Raw genomic sequence first — 20,415 nt, 5'->3', positions numbered from 1 at the left:
TTTAAATGCGCGCAGTGTACGGAACGAGGTGGATGAGCTTGTGGCCCAGATTGTGACTGGCAGGTATGATGTGGTAGGCATCACAGAGACATGATTGCAGGGGGTTCAGGACTGGCATTTAAACATCCAGCGATTCACAACTTATCGAAAAGACAGGGAGGTGGGCAGAGGGGGCGGGGTTGCCTTGTTAATTAGGAATGAAATTAAATCAATAGCACTAAATGACATAGGGTCAGATGATGTGGAGTCTGTGTGGGTAGAGTTGAGGAACCACAAAGGCAAAAAAACCATAATGGGAGTTATGTACAGGCCTCCTAACAGTGGTCAGGACCGGGGGCACAAAATGCACCATGAAATAGAAAGTGCATGTCAGAAAGGCAAGGTCACAGTGATCATGGGGAACTTCAATATGCAGGTGGACTGGGTACATAATGCCGCCAGTGGACCCAAGGAAAGAGAATTCATTGAATGTTTACAGGAGGGCTTTTTGGAACAGCTTGTGATGGAGCCCACGAGGGAACAGGCCATTCTGGACTTAGTGTTATGTAATGAGCCAGACTTGATTAAAGATCTTAAAGTAAGGGAGCACTTAGGAGGCAGTGATCATAATATGGTAGAATTCAATCTCCAATGTGAAAGAAAGAAGGTCGAATCAGATGGAAAGGTGTTACAGTTAAATAAAGGTAACTACAGGGGCATGAGGGAGGAACTGACGAAAATCGACTGGGAGCAGAGCCTAGTGGGAAAGACAGTAGAACAGCAATGGCAGGAGTTTCTGGGAGTAATTGAGGACACAGTGCAGAGGTTCATCCCAAAGAAAAGAAAGGTTATCAGAGGGGGGATTAGGCAGCCATGGCTGACAAAGGAAGTTACGGAATGCATCAAAGCAAAAGAGAAAGCCTATAATGTGGCAAAGAGCAGTGGGAAGTCAGAAGATTGGGAAGGCTACAAAAACAAACAGAGGATAACAAAGAGAGAAATAAGGAAAGAGAGGATCAAATATGAAGGTAGGCTAGCCAGTAACATTAGGAATGATAGTAAAAGTTTATTTAAATACATTAAAAACAAACGGGAGGCAAAAGTAGACATTGGGCCGCTCCAAAATGACGCTGGTAATTTTGTGATGGGAGACAAGGAAATAGCTGAGGAACTAAATAAGTACTTTGCGTCAGTCTTCACATTAGAAGACATGAGTAATATGACAAGTCAGCATGGATTTAGTAAGGGGAGGTCGTGCCTGACAAACCTGTTAGAGTTCTTTGAAGAGATAACAAATAGGTTAGATCAAGGAGAGCCAATGGATGTTATCTATCTTGACTTCCAAAAGGCCTTTGATAAGGTGCCTTACGGGAGACTGCTGAGTACAATAAGGGCCCATGGTATTCGAGGCAAGGTACTAACATGGATTGACGATTGGCTGTCAGGCAGAAGGCAGAGAGTTGGGATAAAAGGTTCCTTTTCGGAATGGCAACCGGTGACGAGTGGTGTCCCGCAGGGTTCAGTGTTGGGGCCACAGCTGTTCTCGTTATATATTAACGATCTAGATGACGGGACTGGGGGCATTCTGGCTAAGTTTGCCGATGATACAAAGATAGGTGGAGGGGCAGGTAGTATGGAGGAGGTGGGGAGGCTGCAGAAAGATTTAGACAGTTTAGGAGAGTGGTCCAAGAAATGGCTGATGAAATTCAACGTGGGCAAGTGCGAGGTCTTGCACTTTGGAAAAAAGAATAGAGGCATGGACTATTTTCTAAACGGTGACAAAATTCATAATGCTGAAGTGCAAAGGGACTTGGGAGTCCTAGTCCAGGATTCTCTAAAGGTAAACTTGCAGGTTGAGTCCGTAATTAAGAAAGCAAATGCAATGTTGTCATTCATCTCAAGCGGCTTGGAATATAAAAGCAGGGATGTACTTCTGAAGCTTTATAAAGCATTAGTTAAGCCCCATTTAGAATACTGTGAGCAATTTTGGGCCCCACCCCTCAGGAAGGACATACTGGCACTGGAGCGGGTCCAGCGGAGATTCACACGGATGACCCCAGGAATGGTAGGCCTAACATACGATGAACGTCTGAGGATCCTGGGATTATATTCATTGGAGTTTAGGAGGTTGAGGGGAGATCTAATAGAAACTTACAAGATAATGAATGGCTTAGATAGGGTGGATGTAGGGAAGTTGTTTCCATTAGCAGGGGAGACTAGGACCCGGGGGCACAGCCTTAGAATAAAAGGGAGTCACTTTAGAACAGAGATGAGGAGAAATTTCTTCAGCCAGAGAGTGGTGGGACTGTGGAATTCATTGCCACAGAGGGCGGTGGAGGCCGGGACGTTGAGTGTCTTTAAGACAGAAGTTGATAAATTCTTGATTTCGCGAGGAATTAAGGGCTATGGAGAGAGAGCGGGTAAATGGAGTTGAAATCAGCCATGATTGAATGGTGGAGTGGACTCGATGGGCCGAATGGCCTTACCTCCGCTCCTATGTCTTATGGTCTTATGGTCTTATGGAAATGTGATTTCGCATCATGTCCAGTAGTTGTTGGGGTGGTTAGGAAAATTCCTGTGGATGGAGTAGACTTACTTTTGGGCAATGATTTGGCAGGAATGAAAGTTGTAGCTTCATCCATAATTTCAGAGAGTCTGAGGGAAGTATGGGAGATCAATGGCAGGGCATGTGGGAATTAAGGATACTCATTGGGCATTAAATGACTCAAGGAAAGAAATGTTGAAAGACATGAATCACATATCAAATTACAATGGAAGCAAATCTGATTCTGCTGATACTGATTAAATTATCTCTACGAAAATAATTCCTCACAAAAGTTTGTCAAAGATAAAGTCTAGTAGAGAACCAGATTCTGAGAACTCCAAGACTGATGATGATCCCCTAAGAAAGAGGAATCCGAATCGAATGGTAACAACAGTGATGAAGATTCAGAAGAAAGTTCTAAATCCAATTTGGGTTTTGATTATGAAGAAATGATAAACAGCTGCTACCAAATAGACCCGTCACCAAATGATCTTGAACAGGTGGCAAATAATTCTTCCAAAGCTAGGAAAGAAGACAGCAAATCGGAAGAAGAAAGCGAATTGGCTTTTCTAAAAGTAATTTGTTCCAGTCTCTTGCAGTAAATCCATTGCCATTCAGGTGCAAATATTTCCCAGAATATGCCTATTTTGGAGGAAAATATACATAGTAGCATGGGATTCAGGATGAGGACAGCAATGGCTTTGAAATGACACCTAGCCATCGGTGATTAACCCACATACTTTTAAAGGTTCACAGTGCCTCTTCAAGATAAAAGTTCATGGAACTAATAAGGTGTATGATTCTGATAGTGATGTGAAAAATAGTTGTAGGCCACCACCATTTAAAGGAACAATGTCTATTCAATTCGACACACCCACAATGGACACTCATAGCTACACGCTTCACCTTGGTATATCTGAAAGTAAAGAAGGAACATCAAAATCTGGAAAGCACAAATTGTATAAGTCCATATTAGTAAATGGAGATAAAAGCTGTGACTACAAAGACTTTGAAAGGAGAAGTAAAAGCTTTAAAACAAAGAATGGTGCCAACTGACTCTGTGAAGATTGAACCCTGAGCTTTACTTGTCACTGAAAGTAACTGTGCAAAGGAAAAGAGAGAATGTAAAGCTATTTTTATTGATATTGTTTATTGACTGTATCAAGGTACAATGAAAGTTATTATTCTGGAGTTGAAGAGTGTTTATTGATTAAAAATGAACCAAATATTTTCCTCAGTATTGACAATACTGCTGGTAGTTTGGCTGCAGAAGATCCTGGAAATTTTCATAAACATCCATTGGACAATCAGGAAAGACTGGTTGCATTACACGGTGACAGAAATACCGACGGATCTGATTCAGGGGGTCCTCTCCAATTTGGATAGTCAGAAACCTGACAAAGCGAAGCGCGTTCCCTTTCACTTTGAAGAAGAGGGTGAAAACAAGGCATTGTTTGAAGATATCAGAGGGAGTTCTAATACCAAAGATGCAAACCTATCAGCAGAAGAACAGAGAGAAGATTTATTGAAGATACTGAAAGACTATAGACAGAGTTGTAGGGAAACACTAGGTGGCACTCCGGTAACTAATCATGATGTAGACATTAGAAAGTCTGAACCAATTGTTATGGGCGAAGTGTTTTCAGAACTCCAAAGTGTATCATGGAGTTCAACCAACCTCCCCATTTAATGGATTATTGCTTTTGAAGCACACGGCCTGTTCCCCAGGTGTGATATTACAATTATGGACACGTGGTTTTTAACACAAAACAATGTTTATTCCATGAACTCAACTTAACCTTTTAAATAAACATTGGATCCTTTAACACCCCTTACTTCAAAGATAACCCCCAAAATAATACAATACTAAATAATCCCTCAAAATGTTCCTTCGAACATCCAAAAGGCTTCAAACTTTCAAAACAGTAACACACCAGGTCACAGTTAATATATATTTTCTGAGATGGCAGAGATATATCAGCTTGGTTGACTTCAGCTCCAGCTCCTTGCTTTTCTTCCTGCAGCTCTCTGGAAACACACAGACACACACAAGCTGCTTTTTCAAACTGAAACAAAAAGCAGAAGTGAGCTCAGCTCCCCCCCCCCCCCCGTGACATCACTTCAGTAATATGAACAACTCCATTCCTTAAACGTACGTTGCTTAAACATCCATTTCTTAAAGGTACTCTCACATGACCCCCCCCCCCCCCCCGAAGAAAAACAAACAAACCATCAGCTTCAAGATGGTTTCATTTTTCACTTTTGCACCATCCACTAAGAAATATACACAGTAAATATACCTTTCCCTTTTTAAACAAAACAACACACGCAAACAGGGATAATAATAGAGTCCAGTTTTCCCGTTCTTCTTCCTCCAATCGAAATCCATCTCGATTGACAGTCTCTTTGAACAAGAAAGTCTCTGCACGATCCATCCATTCCTCTACTCCTTGGCATTTCTCTTCCGAATCAGATACTTTAGTTCAATCTGACCACAGAGCCCCTTGCAATTCTCCAATACAGGAACATTGGTGATCACAGCTTTCAGGCAGTCAAATGCCTGTTGAAAGGCCCCCGTCCATTGAAATTTTTTACGTTTCTTCAGCAATTCCAGCAGTGGAGCAACCACGCTACAAATCTTTTGCACAAAGGTTTGATTAAATTCATTCATGCTACGAGATCACATTATTTCCTTTCGTCTTGAGGATATCGGAAACTCCTCAAGGAAAGTGATTCTCCAAATTCACTTTCGGCTAGGTTCACCATCAAACCCGCCTCCTGAAATCGATCGAACAATTCCATACGATGTTTAAAATGTTCTTTCCATGTCTGGAAGTTGAAAATAAAAGCAAATTGTCCCACTTTCTCAACCAATCCTTCAAACGTGGGATAGGATAAGAGTCCGTTCTTATAACTGCATTCACCTTTCTATTGTCCACACACAACCTTTGGGTGCCATCTGGTTTAGGTACCATCACCATGGTTGAGCTCCATTGGCTGCAACCCACTTCAATTATGCCCTTTTTAAGCATACTCTCAATCTGTCTGTTAACCTGTGCCAATTTTAAAGGGTTAAGTCTATATGGATGTTGTTTGATAGGAACAGCATTTCCCAGATCTCCATCATGTATAGCCATTTTAGTACTTCCCAATTTATCTCTACAAACCTGCCCATGTGATATCAATAACTCTTTCAGGTCAGTTCGTTTTTCCTCTGCAAGGTAACTTAACAATTCATCCCAATTTTTAAGAACATCCTAATTTTCCAATTTAATTTGAGATACGTCAAATTCACAGTCATCTGGATTTGGTTTGTCACTTTGAGTTAGAATCATTAAAACCTCCTTTTTCTCTCCTTCCCTTTCAAAGAACCTTTTAAGCATATTTACATGACACACTCGGTGAGTCTTCCTTCTATCTGATGTTTTTACCATATAATTCACCTCACTTAATTTCATTTCAATCTGATACGGTCCACAAAACCTAGCTTTTAAAGGCTCACCTCCCACTGGTAACAACACTAAAACTTTATCTCCACTGCCAAAACTATGAACTTTGGATTTCTTGTCCGCTACCCGTTTCATCACATTTTGTGCAACTTTCAAATGTTGTCTAGCCAATTCACCTGCTCTATTTAATCGTTCCCTAAAATTTGACACGTAATCCAATTGTGTAATTTCGGATTTCTCACCCACCTATTTTTCCTTAATCAATTTAAGTGGTCCTCGTACCTCATGAACAAAAATTAGTTCAAAAGGTCCAGATTTGGTAGACTCATTAGGTGCATCCCTAATTGCAAACAATACGAATGGGATTCCTTTATCCCAATCCTCTGGATAATCTTGACAATACACCCTCAACATTGTCTTTAACGTCTGATGCCACCTTTCTAATACTCCCTGCGATTCTGGATGGTACACAATTGATTTAAATTTTATTCCTAAGCTATCCATAACTTCTTTGAATAACTTTGAAGTAAAATTTGATCCTTGATCCGATTGTATTTCTGTGGGTAGTCCATATCTAGTAAAGAATTTAAGTAACTCCTCCACAATCCTTTTAGCTGTAATATTACGTACTGGAATGGCCTCTGGAAACCTAGTAGACACATCCATTATAGTCAAAAGATATTGATTCCCACTTTTTGTTTTAGGAAGCGGTCCTACACAATCAATTAGGACCCTCGTAAAAGGTTCCTCAAATGCTGAAATGGGTGTTAAGGGTGCTGGTTTTATCACTGCTTGAGCTTTCCCTTTCACTTGACATGTGTGACATGATTGACAAAATCTAACTACATCTTTATGTAGTCCAGGCCAATAAAAATGTTTCTGGATTTTAGCTTGAGTTTTCCTTATTCCCAAATGTCCTCCCACTGGTATCTCATGTGCAACTCGCAACACCTCCTTTCTATACTCGACCGGCAATACTACTTGATGAACTTCTGCCCACTTTCCATCTGCCTGCATATGTAAAGGTCTCCATTTTCTCATCAGGACATCACTTTTATGATAATAACACTCTGCTAAAGAGATGGCAGGGAAATTGCAAATGCACTAGTGATAATTTACCAAAATTCACTGGACTCTGGGGTGGTCCCGGCGGATTGAAAATTAGCAAACGTGACACCACTGTTTAAAAAAGGAGGTAGGCAGAAAGCGGGTAATTATAGGCCAGTGAGCTTAACTTCGGTAGTAGGGAAGATGCTGGAATCTATCATCAAGGAAGAAATAGCGAGGCATCTGGATGGAAATTGTCCCATTGGGCAGACGCAGCATGGGTTCATAAAGGGCAGGTCGTGCCTCACTAATTTAGTGGAATTGTTTGAGGACATTAACAGTGCGGTAGATAAAGGGGAGCCAATGGATGTGGTATATCTGGATTTCCAGAAAGCCTTTGACAAGGTGCCACACAAAAGGTTGTTGCGTAAGATAAAGATGCATGGCATTAAGGGGAAAGTAGTAGCATGGATAGAGGATTGGTTAATTAATAGAAAGCAAAGAGTGGGGATTAATGGGTGTTTCTCTGGTTGGCAATCAGTAGCTAGTGGTGTCCCTCAGGGATCAGTGTTGGGCCCACAACTGTTCACAATTTACATAGATGATTTGGAGTTGGGGACCAAGGGCAATGTGTCCAAGTTTGCAGACGACAGTAAGATAAGTGGTAAAGCAAAAAGTGCAGAGGATACTGGAAGTCTGCAGAGGGATTTGCATAGGCTAAGTGAATGGGCTAGGGTCTGGCAGATGGAATACAATGTTGACAAATGTGAGGTTATCCATTTTGGTAGGAATAACAGCAAAAGGGATTATTATTTAAATGATAAAATATTAAAACATGCTGCTGTGCAGAGAGACCTGGGTGTGCTAGTGCATGAGTCGCAAAAAGTTGGTTTACAGGTGCAACAGGTGATTAAGAAGGCAAATGGAATTTTGTCCTTCATTGCTAGAGGGATGGAGTTTAAGACTAGAGAGGTTATGCTGCAATTGTATAAGGTGTTAGTGAGGCCACACCTGGAGTATTGTGTTCAGTTTTGGTCTCCTTACTTGAGAAAGGACGTACTGGCACTGGAGGGTGTGCAGAGGAGATTCACTAGGTTAATCCCAGAGCTGAAGGGGTTGGATTATGAGGAGAGGTTGAGTAGACTGGGACTGTACTCGTTGGAATTTAGAAGGATGAGGGGGGATCTTATAGAAACATATAAGATTATGAAGGGAATAGATAGGATAGATGCGGGCAGGTTGTTTCAACTGGCGGGTGAAAGCAGAACTAGGGGGCATAGCCTCAAAATAAGGGGAAGTAGATTTAGGACTGAGTTTAGGAGGAACCTCTTCACCCAAAGGGTTGTGAATCTATGGAATTCCTTGCCCAGTGAAGCAGTAGAGGCTCCTTCATTAAATGTTTTTAAGATAAAGATAGATAGTTTTTTGAAGAATAAAGGGATTAAGGGTTATGGTGTTCGGGCCGGAAAGTGGAGCTGAGTCCACAAAAGATCAGCCATGATCTCATTGAATGGTGGAGCAGGCTCGAGGGGCCAGATGGCCCACTCCTGCTCCTCGTTCTTATGGTATACTCTCAGATTCCTTTTGCGTATGTGCTTTCTGATATATCCGTTTTATTTCTACATCTTTCTGTTGTAACTCCGCCAATGTTCCTGAACTAAAAATATTCGCCTCATCCTCCACTTGTTCTTGTTATTTTTCAACCACCTGATCAAAAATTGTTTCTGATAATTGCACTTCAACTTCATCTTCACTCTTTGATTTCTCCTCTTGCCGTAACCTGTGACTTTGCAACCTTGTTACTACACAATCCGGAAAAATCCCAGGATTTTCGTCCTTCAACACTTCAGTTGTCTGATTTTCCACTGGCTTATCAACCACAGTAGACATCACTCCCACCTGCGATCCAGCTATATCATTACCCAAGGTAAACTGTATTCCTGGACAAGATAGTTTATCTATTACTCCTATTACCAGTTCACCACTCTTCACTGGACTTTCCAACCTTACCTTATATAATGGAACACTACTCCTCTCACCCTGAATTCCACATATTACCACCTTTTCTGGCAATATTCTTCCCAAACTACATAATTCCTCATCTCTTACCATTCAAGATTGACTAGCCCCCTTATCTCTTAAAATTGTGACTTCTTTACCTGCTCCTCCTGATACACATGAGTAAACTTTACCCACACAAATAAATTCTTTAAAGACATCTGGCACCTTCTTAACAATTACTTCTTGAACAGGCTGTACAATCGTTTGCACCTCTTTCGCTTCACTTGGGCTTTCCTTTACCATTCTAACAAATCCCACTGTCTTATCCTGTTTTACCACATCAGCCTTCCCAGTGCTTTTCTTCAACCACCAACACTGTGACTTTCCATGGCCTAGTTTATTACAGTGAAAACATTTGAAACTTTTCATGTCTTTTCCACCCTCCTGGATTTTTTAAATCTGAGGTACACTCTCTTTATTGTCTCCCATCAGATCACCTTTACCTTTACCACTTGAGTATTTCTCATGTTTCCAGTTTCTATTCCTCCCCGGCTGGAACTGATGTTGGTAACCAATCTTTGATTTATGAACTAATTCATAATCATCTGCCATTTCTGCTGCTAATCTTGCAGTTTTAACCCTCTGTTCTTCCACATGAGTTCTCACTACATCAGGAATTGAATTTTTAAACTCCTCCAAAAGTATAATTTCTCTGAGAGCTTCATGCGCTTGGTCTATTTTCAAAGCCCTTATCCACCTATCAAAATTACTCTGTTTGAGCCTTTCAAACTCCATGTATGTTTGACCAAATTCTTTCCTTAAATTTCTGAACCTTTGTCTGTAAGCGTCAGGCACGAGCTCTTATGCACTTGAGATGGATTACTTCACCTCCTCATACGTTCCAGATACCTCCTCCGGTAGTGATGCAAACACTTCACTAGCCCTACCTACCAGCTTTGTTTGAATCAGTAATACCCACATGTGGCCATTGCATTTGTTTATCTACCTTCTCAAATTAAATGAAAAAGGCTTCTACCTCTATCTCGTCAAACCTTGGCAATGCTTGGACATATTTAAATAGATCCCCACCACATCTTCGACTATGCCGCTCTGTCTCATTATCCTCATCCATCTCCTCCAACTGTACGTGTCCCTTTCCGTCTGCCAATTTTAACTGATTTTCATGTTTCAGAGCCATTTTCCGAAGTTCAAACTCTCTCTCTTTTTCCCTTTCCTCTCTATCTCTTTCTTTGTTTCTGTCTTCTCTCTCCTTTTCTTTTTCCTCTCTATCTCTTTCTTTTTCTTTTATTGCATATTCAAGCCGCTTTAATTCTTTTTCATGTTCAAGTTGCTTAATCTGCAACTGGAGCTTTGCCATATCTAATGAGTCAGAATGTATCACACGCAAATGTAAATGTGCAGATACCGCGTTAAGTACCTCATCTTTTTGTATTTTGCAAGGCAGTGTTAACTGCAATGCTTTTGCCAAACCTAACAGTCTGTTCTTACTCTCTGTCCATAAGGTATCACGTGTTACCGTGTCCACCGCCAAAAACCTCTGAGCCTCCGAAAGAGCCATTGTTCCCAATACTCTCCCCAGTTAAACTAAAATAACGCACCGGAAAAGCAATAATCCTTGACTGTCTTTAAGTTCACAAAAGCCAATCCACTAGATGGACTTTTATCCCCCTCAAGCCCCCAATTGTTATGGGCGAAGTGTTTTCAGAACCCCAAAGTGTATCATGGAGTTCAACCAACGTCCCCCTTTAATGGATTGTTGCTTTTGAAGCACACGGCTTGTTTACCAGGCGTAGGATTACAATTATGGACACGTGGTTTTTAACACAAAACAATGTTTATTCCATGAGCTCAACTTAACCTTTTAAATAAACATTGGATCCCTTAACACCCCTTACTTCAAAGATAACCCCAAAAATAATAACGCACTAAATAATCCCTCAAAATGTTCCTTCGAACATCCAAAAGGCTTCAAACTTTCAAAACAGTAAAACACCAGGTCACAGTTAATATATATTTTCTGAGATGGCAGAGATATACCAGCTTGGTTGACTTCAGCTCCAGCTCCTTGCTTTTCTTCCTGCAGCTCTCTGGAAACACACAGACACACACAAGTTGCTTTTCCAAACTGAAACCAAAAGCGGAAGTGAGCTCAGCTCCCCCCCCGTGACATCACTTCAGTAATATGATCACTCCATTCCTTAAACGTACGCTGCTTAAACATCCATTTCTTAAAGGTACTCTGACATGACACAATAAAGCCACGCCGTCTCGACTAAAACCACAGAGAATGGCTCAGTTAGGGACTGAAATACTGTTCATGTTGGAGGTGTTGCGGAAACAAATGAAAACACTGTGGTCCACCGAACACCAAGTAGAGTTTGGGAGATTGAAGGCCATGTTAGTGGGCGAATCGGTACTGGCCGCCCCGGACTTACCCAGACCATTAAAATGGCCACAGATGCCAGTGACCTTGGAGTAGGGGCAGTGCTATTACCCTTCAGCATATATCTGACATGACAATGGACAAAGCTTAGTTTATACAGACCATAATCCGCTGGCGTTTATAGAGGGGTTTAAACCCAAAACACAAGATTATTCCGTTAGAGTGTATTATTACAACAGTTTGATGTCAAAATTATACACATTCCCGGAAAGGATAATGTGATTGCAGATGCTTTGTCACGGGTTTAAGAGTTGACTAGTTACCAATGTAGAGGCAGGGAAGACAACTTACATAATGGGGATGAATGGATGGACAGGTGTTTGTGATTTGTGTCTTGCATACCTCATAATGAAATATCCGGACCCTGATATTTTATTCCTTTTAGGGAGGGAGGTATGTAAGGGTCTTTCCTGTTGATTCCCTTATTTCCCCTCTCTTTATTTTTGTTGCTATCATTTTTGATCCATGGATGCTTAATGTACATGTATCTTTAAGCTGAGCAGGGGAAGAAGGGAATTCAAAAGTTAGAACATAGCACACTCTGCTAGCTTTGGATAGCAGAACTCAGACTCTGTGGCACCGAAGAGATGGGTTAGGACTCGGTTCGATTGGTTAGCTGGTGGCCAATGAATTGGCGGATAACACAAAACTGGGAAGTATTGTCAACTGTGAAGAGGACAGTGTGGTGGCAGATGACGTTCAGTGCGGAGAAATGTGAGGTGATGCATTCTGGTAGGAAGAAAATGGAGAGACAATATAAAATAAAAGGATAAAACTCTTAAAGTGGTGCAGGAGTAGAGGGACCTGGATGTACATGTACATTAATCATTAAAGTTGGCAGGACAGGTGGAGAGGGCAGTTAATAAAGCATATAGTATTCTGGGCGTCATTAATAGGGATAGAGAGTACAAGAGCAAGAAGGTTATGCTGAACTTATACAAGACACTAGTTAGATCACAGTTGGAGTATTGTATACAGTTTTGGATGTCACACTATAGGAAGGATGTGAAAGCATTGGCATGAATGCAGAAGAGGTTTACAAGAATGGTTCCAGGGATGAGAAACTTCCTGAGGATAGATTGGAGAGGTTGGGACTGACCTCCTCGGAGAGAAGGAGGCTAAGAAGAGATTTGATAGAGATGTTCAAAATCATGAGGGGGGTGGACAGAGGATCAAGAATGAGAGGGCACAGAGTTAAAGTGATTTTTATAAAAGCAAATGTGATGTGAGAATTTTGTTTCACACAGCAAGTGGTTGGGGTCCAGAATCCACTGTCTGGATGTGTAGAAGAGGCAAGTTCAATGGAGGCATTCAAGGGGGCATTATCTGCATAGAAGCAATACGCAGGGATTCAGGGAAAAGTCAGGACTGTGGCACCAAGTCATGATGCTCATGTGGAAAGCCGGTGCAGGCATGATGGGCTGAATGGCGTCCTTCTGCACCGTAATAATTTGTTGATTCTGAGAATTTAGCTGTTTCAACAATGATAGATTCTGATCTCCCAACAGTTTACTGTAGTCTACCCCTGCCTAAGATGTGTGACTTGTGGAACCAAACCCTGAGTCTAAGAACTTGTGGAAGGGATGTACTAACAACAACAATGTTGTTCAAATTTGGTGAGTTATTAATAAACTTTCCTGTTGCTGCTGCTCTCACCACCACCCAGCCCCCTTCTCTGTCCCCTACATTTCCTGCCATTCCCCCCCTGAGACAAACCCTGTTGGCTGACTTCCCCTTTCTGGTTCATTTTCAAGGCACCCTGCCACAAGGGGCAGCACGGTAGCACAAGTGGATAGCACTGGCTTCACAGCGCCAGGGTACCAGGTTCAATTCCCTGCTGGGTCACTGTCTGTGCGGAGTCTGCACGTTCTCCCCGTGCCTGCGTGGGTTTCCTCCGGGTGCTCTGGTTTCCTCCCACAGTCCAAAGACGTGCAGGTTAGGTGGATTGGCCATGATAAATTGCCCTTAGTGACCAAAACGATTAGGAGGGGTTACGGGGATAGGGTGGAAGTGAGGGCTTAAGTGGATCGATGTAGACTCGATGGGTCAAATGGCCTCCTTCTGCACTGTATGTTCTATGTTCTCTCTTTGACCCAGAACCTTGGGAACCCCCAGCTTAATTATAACCCATGTCTCCTACAACCAGCAAAGTACATACACCTATTCTCCCTTTCCCTCCCTGCTCCCAACAGAAAGAGTTTTAAAGGTCTCCGACACCCTTCCAGAAGCCTCAAACATTTCCAACCTGATTATTCCCCAGTGCACCAGACAACCCCAATCCCCTTCCTCCATGGAAGATCACTATTTCATCGTTCCTTCACACTCCCAAATACACACTGAATATTTTCAGCCCAGCCTACCGCACCTCAAAGATTTTCTGTGCCTATAACACCTTCCCACTCCGAGTTTAGAATGTTACGCTTCCTGGGTGGATGAGAGGCAGACCTGGAAGCACGTGAAATTACGAGAAAAGACCTGTGCAATATTTTGTTCAGTGAATGCAAGAATGAATTGGATAAGCGTCACCAACAATTAGGGAACTTACTTGGTGGATTAAAGGTGTTATTGGGGGGAATTTTCTGTTGCCCGGGTGATGTTTAAGTCTGTGCAGACGACCAAGCTGTTTTTACCGTTTTGCCATCCAAGGGCGGGATAAAAGGCGGCTGGAGCAAACGCCGGCTGAGTCGGTAGGAGGTTCTGGGAGTTTGGTGAGCAGCCAGATTGGTCGCTTGGCAGTAATTAACACTTATCACCCCTTTAAAAATTAAGACGTTTCCTGCCCTGTTTATTGGATAATGAGATAGTAAGTACCTAAGCTTCACATCCTGCATGTATTCTGCATGTCTGTTACCTGTAAGAACTCTATTCACAACGCCCTATGCTGCTCTTGTTTGGCCCTTGTTCCGCACTGTAACCAATCTCTATTTGCTGATGTACCACTGTCAATGTACGCTATTGATTATTCTTTTGTCTGCTATGTACGTACTGTGTACGTTCCCTTGGCCGCAGAAAAATAATTTTCACTGTACTTCGGTACATGTGACAATAAATATCAATGAATCAATCAATTCATACTGAGACCACTGGTGAACTACTGCAGTAGTGAAGTTTGTGAAGGAGCAGGGCAAACTGAACAGCAGCTTCCAGGTTTCTGCATTTAACAATGATGTGAAATTGGAAGCAGTTGATGTCTTACTTAATATATAATAATATTGGGAGCTGATAGCTTCATTGTTGTTCTTCCTTTCAATGTCAACTTAAATAGGCCAGGAGTTCATAGAGTTATTGTGACAAATTCCTTTGTTACCAAGATACAGGCACAGATGCCTTTTTTGTTCCTCTTTGCCCATTTAATCGCCACCCTGCACCCCACCCCACCCTCAGCGATTCCTTTCAAACCATCACGCTCTGATTTCTCTTCATCTCCTACATGCCCTTTCGGCTGAGAGACACATCTCAATTCCACTCCCATAAAAATGCTGGCCAGCTAATGTCCTTTTTTAGCCCCCATGCTACCGATCATTGTGGATGGAACCTTCTGCTCAAGTGCTGTCTCCTTCCCTTTCAAATGTACCACAGTCATCACTTTGTGAAATAAAAAACTTCTAGATCCATGTACACACCACCCCATGTCCAATCTCGCATTCATATGAGGCATACTGGTAATATCACTTGGCTAGTAACCCAGTGACCCAGGCTAATACTCTGAAGCTATGAGTTCAAACCCCACCATGACAACCGATGGAATTTAAGTTCAATTAATAAATCTAGTCTCAATAATGGTGTCCATGACAACTATTACCAATTTTCATAAAAACCCATCTGGTTCATTAATATCCTTTAGGGAAGGAAATCTGCCATCCTTACCTGATCTGGCCGACATGTGTCACCAGACCCACAGCAATGTGGTTGATTCTTAACTGGCCTCTGAAATGGTCTAGAAGGCCACACAGTTCAACGGCAAATATGTACGGGCATCAAATGCTGGCATTGGCAGCGACACCCACATCCCATGGAAAAATAAAGAAAAAAAAGATGCTTGAACATGTTACTACACCCTAATAAAAGCAATATATGGTGGATGCTGGAGATCTGAAATAAAAACAGAAAATTCTTGAAAAACCCAGCAGGTCTGGCAGCATCTGTGGAGAGAGAAACAGAGGGCGCGATTCTCTGGAAAAATTTCTAAGGGCTGCAGTGAGCAGGAATTGGCACAAGTTTCCCGGCGCTCAGCCCAGCGAGGCCGGCAACGCAATTCAACGTTAATTGGTCCACTTAACGAAGCCTCACGGGCTTCACGTCGCAAATAAAGGCTCGCCAGCTGATTCGCCGGGACCGCACTCGCAGCCCCCCGCTAACAACATCGAGCAGCACTTAGGCTGCACTTGCTCAGTCAACACCATCCAGCACGCAACAATGGCGCCCAGGAGACCAGCCCCAAGATTCGGGGATGCTGACCTGGGGAGGCTCCTGGACGCGGTGGAGGTCAGGAGGGATGTCCTGTTCCCCCGATGGTCCGGGAGGTGAGCCACAAGGCAGCCAGTGCTGCCTGGGATGAGGTGGCGGCAGAAGTCAGCTTGGGCAGTGTGACCAGGAGGACTGGCCTCCAGTATCGGAAGAAGGTTAACGACCTACGCTGGTCAGCACGAGTGAGTAGACACCAACGTCCCACCCCCCAACCCCCAATGGAGCATCCCTCCAGGCGACCTCCAACCCTCCCTTCATCACCCTTTCCCTTCAGCCCTCTCTCCACCCCAACCCCCCACCTTCACACCTGCCCTCACAACTGTGAACCATACGCGTGGCTAATGATGCCTTCTCTTTGTCTCCTCAGGAAAACCTCTCCCGCAATCGCAGAGTGGGCCCAGACTAGCGGTGAGGTGCTGACTTGAGAATCCTCACCCTCTTCGAGGAGCGGGCCCTGGAGGTGACTGGTGTGGCCGAGGACAGGGAGGTCACCAACAAGGAGGCTGGTGGATGCCGCAGAGGTGAGGGACCACCAGGCTCCACCCGGAAGCTGACAAACTTGAATACTGATTGCCTTACTGACTGACCCGTCCCTCCCACTGACCACATGTCCATTCTCCCACAGGTCCTCCAGCCAACATGCTGGCCTATCCCGGTCGGCCCCCTCTCTTGACTCCGAGGAGAACACCTCGGAGGAGAGCTCCAAGGATGCAACAGTTATAGATGCGGCCCAGCTGTCATCCCCACCCTCCACCAGCGCAGATACAGGCACCTTGGTGGGAAATGTTAGTGGTAGGGTTCTGGGGCACAATCTAGTGAGCACCACACTGCTGCTGATGTGCATTAGGTGGAGGCAGGAACCCCCAGGCAAGACAGCAGTCGGAGGTTTACTGGATCCCTGGACCCAGCTAGGACCCCCCCGGATGCTGAGCCTCTGGAACAGAGTTACCCGGGGCTGATGGGGACGATAGGGAGCGGCCGGAACATTCAGAGTGAGATGCCAGTGTCACTCCTGTAGATCCATAGCCAATTGGAGGAGTCCCAGAGGCTACGGGCACAGGAGGTGTCGCCGGCAATGAGTGGCACCGAGGCCAACACTGCTAGGGTGGCGACCTCAGTTGAGAGCCTGGTGCACGACGTTGGCACCACGAGTGAAGGTGTCCAAGGTGTCGCACAGTGGGTGACGGCCATGACTGAGGGTTTCAGCAGTATGTTTGCCTCACTGGGGGATGTCACCCAATACCAGGCCGACCTTGATGGGGTTCTGTGGGACATGTCCCGCACTCTGATGGGAATCGCTGAGGCGCTGCAGAGATTGTCCCAGTTGCAAGTGGGCATTGCCGAGACGCTGCAGAACATAGCCCAGTCACTGGGGAATGTGTCCCAGTCACTCAGGACCATCGCCGAGGGCGTCGACACAATGGTGCAGTATATTGAGAACCACCAGGGCTGGCAGTGCCAGATTATGCAGGGGCAGCCAGGGCTCGAACCAGCCATCCGTCTGACCCAAGGTGAACCTCAGGGCTCTATGGGCACTGACCGGGAGGAGGGGGCGCTGAGTACCAACAGAGGCCCGTCCCATGGGGCGGCGACGGTGGCCACCAGCACTCCCGAGTTCCGCCCCCCTGATGAAACTGCATCTCGGGGTCAGCACACGAGACAGGGCAGCACGCTGGGCATGTGCCGTTGACAAGTGAGCCGAGCCCCTCCGGCCCCAGGGCCCCCAGAGGATGGCCGCCAGGGCATCGAAGGCCACGGGACGAGGTAAGCAGCTGGCTACCTTCACTTCAGATGTGCATCCTGGGAAAACACCAAGACGTAGTGGTAGAGCTAGGAGCTCCATGCACATTGAGCATCACTGAGGGCACCGGGGTAGGGGTGAGGGGTTAGGTAGGGGTGGGGAGGGGCTGGGCTTGGAGGCCGGGGGGGGCGTTGGGGAGGGAGGCGGCAGTATCGGGAATCGGGAATGCACGTTAAACAATGTTTTGCACAAACATTATGATGCTTCTGTCACTTTCCTCCGTAATTCGGGCTGACCCCCGGACTCTTTGCCTGTCTCTCCAGGCATCCCCCCCTCCCAGTTGCACCCACTCATCCGTGGCCATGTCCTGGGAGCTATGTCCCATCCCCTGGGTGTTCGGATGTTGGCTGCTGTGTGCGTGGTGTTGACAGTGTCCAGGCATCAAGGTGCGATCGGAATGCTAGGCAGTGATTCCCACATGCTACATGGCCCGTCTTCCCATGGCACCCACTTGGCATGTGTCAAGTGCTCACTTAACCACAATTGCCAATTCCCTATTAGCGATTGCCTTCGCCGCGCAGCCAGAGGCCTGAGTAGATGTTGGGGGTTGTGGGTGATCAGTGGGGCAGATAGGCAGGGACAGGGATTGCCCCCGGAATGGCGTTGGGATCCAGGGTATGGCATGGTGATTCCGTGAGCGTTTTCCCTCCCAGTTGCTCCCACAGTGCCTCCCCCCCACCACTCTCCCATGGCACCCACCCTTATGGAGGGTCTATACCCCGCGCCATGCACTGGGGTGGCAAGGCCAGCGCCCCCGGTCTCTTTGCCAGTGAGCAATGATTGCTGCTACCCTCCTCGGCTCCCCACAGAAGCCCTTCCGTCAGGTTCATATTTTTAAAAAGGAGTACTTATTGCCGCCAGTGTGAGCACTTGCTGGGGAGGCCGGGAATGACAGGAGACCGTTGGAAGATGTGTGGCTCTCATTAATTGTATGGAAATGGGGCTTAAGTGTTGATAATTGGTTTCACGCCATGCTACGGTGAGATTCAACGGTTGCATCACAAACTGTTTGGCGCCTGGCACAGTTCCCGTTTTTGGCCCCTTACGCTATTCACCGGCCTTGTTATACTTGAGCGCGAGTGTCACGAGGCAGGAAGATCATGCCCAGAGTTAACGTTTTGAGTCTGTATTACTCTTCTGCAGAATTGAAGAGAGGTAAAAATGTGATGAGTGATATAGTTGGTGGAGGTGGAGAAGAATAGAAAGTCAGAGATAGGCTGGAGTGAAGGAGAGATTGACAAAGATGTCATGGACACAAGGCAAAGGGAGTGTTAGTGGAGGTACCTCCCACATCGATTCCCATTCCTCCCAAAATTTCTGATTCAATCTTTTCAAACACCTTTGACAACATTGAAATGCTACTAATCAGTTGCACAATGACGTTTGCTGTTACTGCTAAAATGATACAGTCTCCATACTTGTCCTTCTCTACCTTTCTGCATCCTTCAATGTGGTCAATCACACACCCTGCTCCAATACAGCTCCTTGTTGTCCAACTTGGTCGAAATACCTTGGCTCGGTTCCACCCCTACGATCAGATCGCAACCAGAACATCGTTCTCTACCCCTGCACTGTCACTTTGATTCCATCCTTGCTGCTCTTCCTTCTGCTTAGCTGCCCTTTCGTGGCATCATCTGCGGTCATGAGATTAACTTTCACAGATATACTGATGACCCAAGTCTGCAGCACCACACACCCCACAGCACGTCTTTTACTTCTGAGCTGGTTGTTTGGTTGTCTGACATTCAGTCCTGGATGACCTGTGATTTCCTAATGGGAAAACCAAAGCCATTCCTCAGAGTTACTGCCGTCCTCTTCCACCATAATGATGCTGGAAGCGCAGGAAGAAATTTCTGGGTCATTGTCATTGCTTTAGTTTTCTTTTGTTGCTGCGTGGAATTGTTGGTCAAGGGTATGTCAGCGTGAATCAGCTGCCATTCTGTATGACATTTAAAAGTCACCTGTTAACTTGTAATCAAACGCAGTTTGATAAATTAATGCAGGCCGTCACCCTTGTTGTGCTTTGCGTGCATCTATGTGGAAATGAAGGGCAACGTTCTGTGTCCCCATTCCTTTCGCCCAAATACAAACCATGCACGAAGAATCCTGGAGGGAGTTGTGAAGAGATCATAAATTATGCAGACTTATCGCTACGTGACCATTTTTGCAGCTGAAACATTCAAGCTGTCCGTTGGCAATCTTGTCGTCCCCTTGGTGGGGGGGTTCCAGTCCTTCAGGATTTGCCCTGGAGTCCCATGAATTAAAGATGGGTCTCTAGGACAGTGCTGGGAATCATAAAAGCAATTAACAGGGGCAATAAAAAAGTTACCTTCACAGAATCTTCACAGAGCAAAAGGAGGCCATTTGGCCCCTCGCGTCTGCACTGGCTCGAATATATACGTTATAAGTTGTGTTATTGAAAAACGTTTGTTAATTAGTTTTTAAAAATCAGACATGGGGAAGAAAAGATTGATGAACAGCCACCCAATTAGGCAATGAAGGATCTATTCATTCCCTAATTGGTTGGATGGATATGTCAGATGGCTAATGGCAGAAGCAGAGGGGTGTGGCTGTAGAAGCAGGAGGTCATGAGGTCATGTGATTAAACTTAATTCCAGGAATGACAACTATGATCCACCACTTCTGCCCTTAAACATTAGTT

The 20,415-nt window shown here is 44.8% G+C and overlaps 1 pseudogene; it reads left to right on the top strand.

Annotated features, from left to right (window-relative positions):
* Positions 1-2,656: 2,656 nt before the first annotated feature.
* On the top strand, positions 2,657-18,955 carry LOC140427376 (uncharacterized; annotated as a pseudogene).
* Positions 18,956-20,415: the final 1,460 nt, after the last annotated feature.

Source organism: Scyliorhinus torazame, chromosome 7 (assembly GCF_047496885.1).
Source record: "Scyliorhinus torazame isolate Kashiwa2021f chromosome 7, sScyTor2.1, whole genome shotgun sequence".
NCBI classification, from domain to species: domain Eukaryota; kingdom Metazoa; phylum Chordata; class Chondrichthyes; order Carcharhiniformes; family Scyliorhinidae; genus Scyliorhinus; species Scyliorhinus torazame.
Note: the sequence above shows the minus strand (reverse complement) of the source record. Positions and strands in the feature narration are given on the sequence as shown.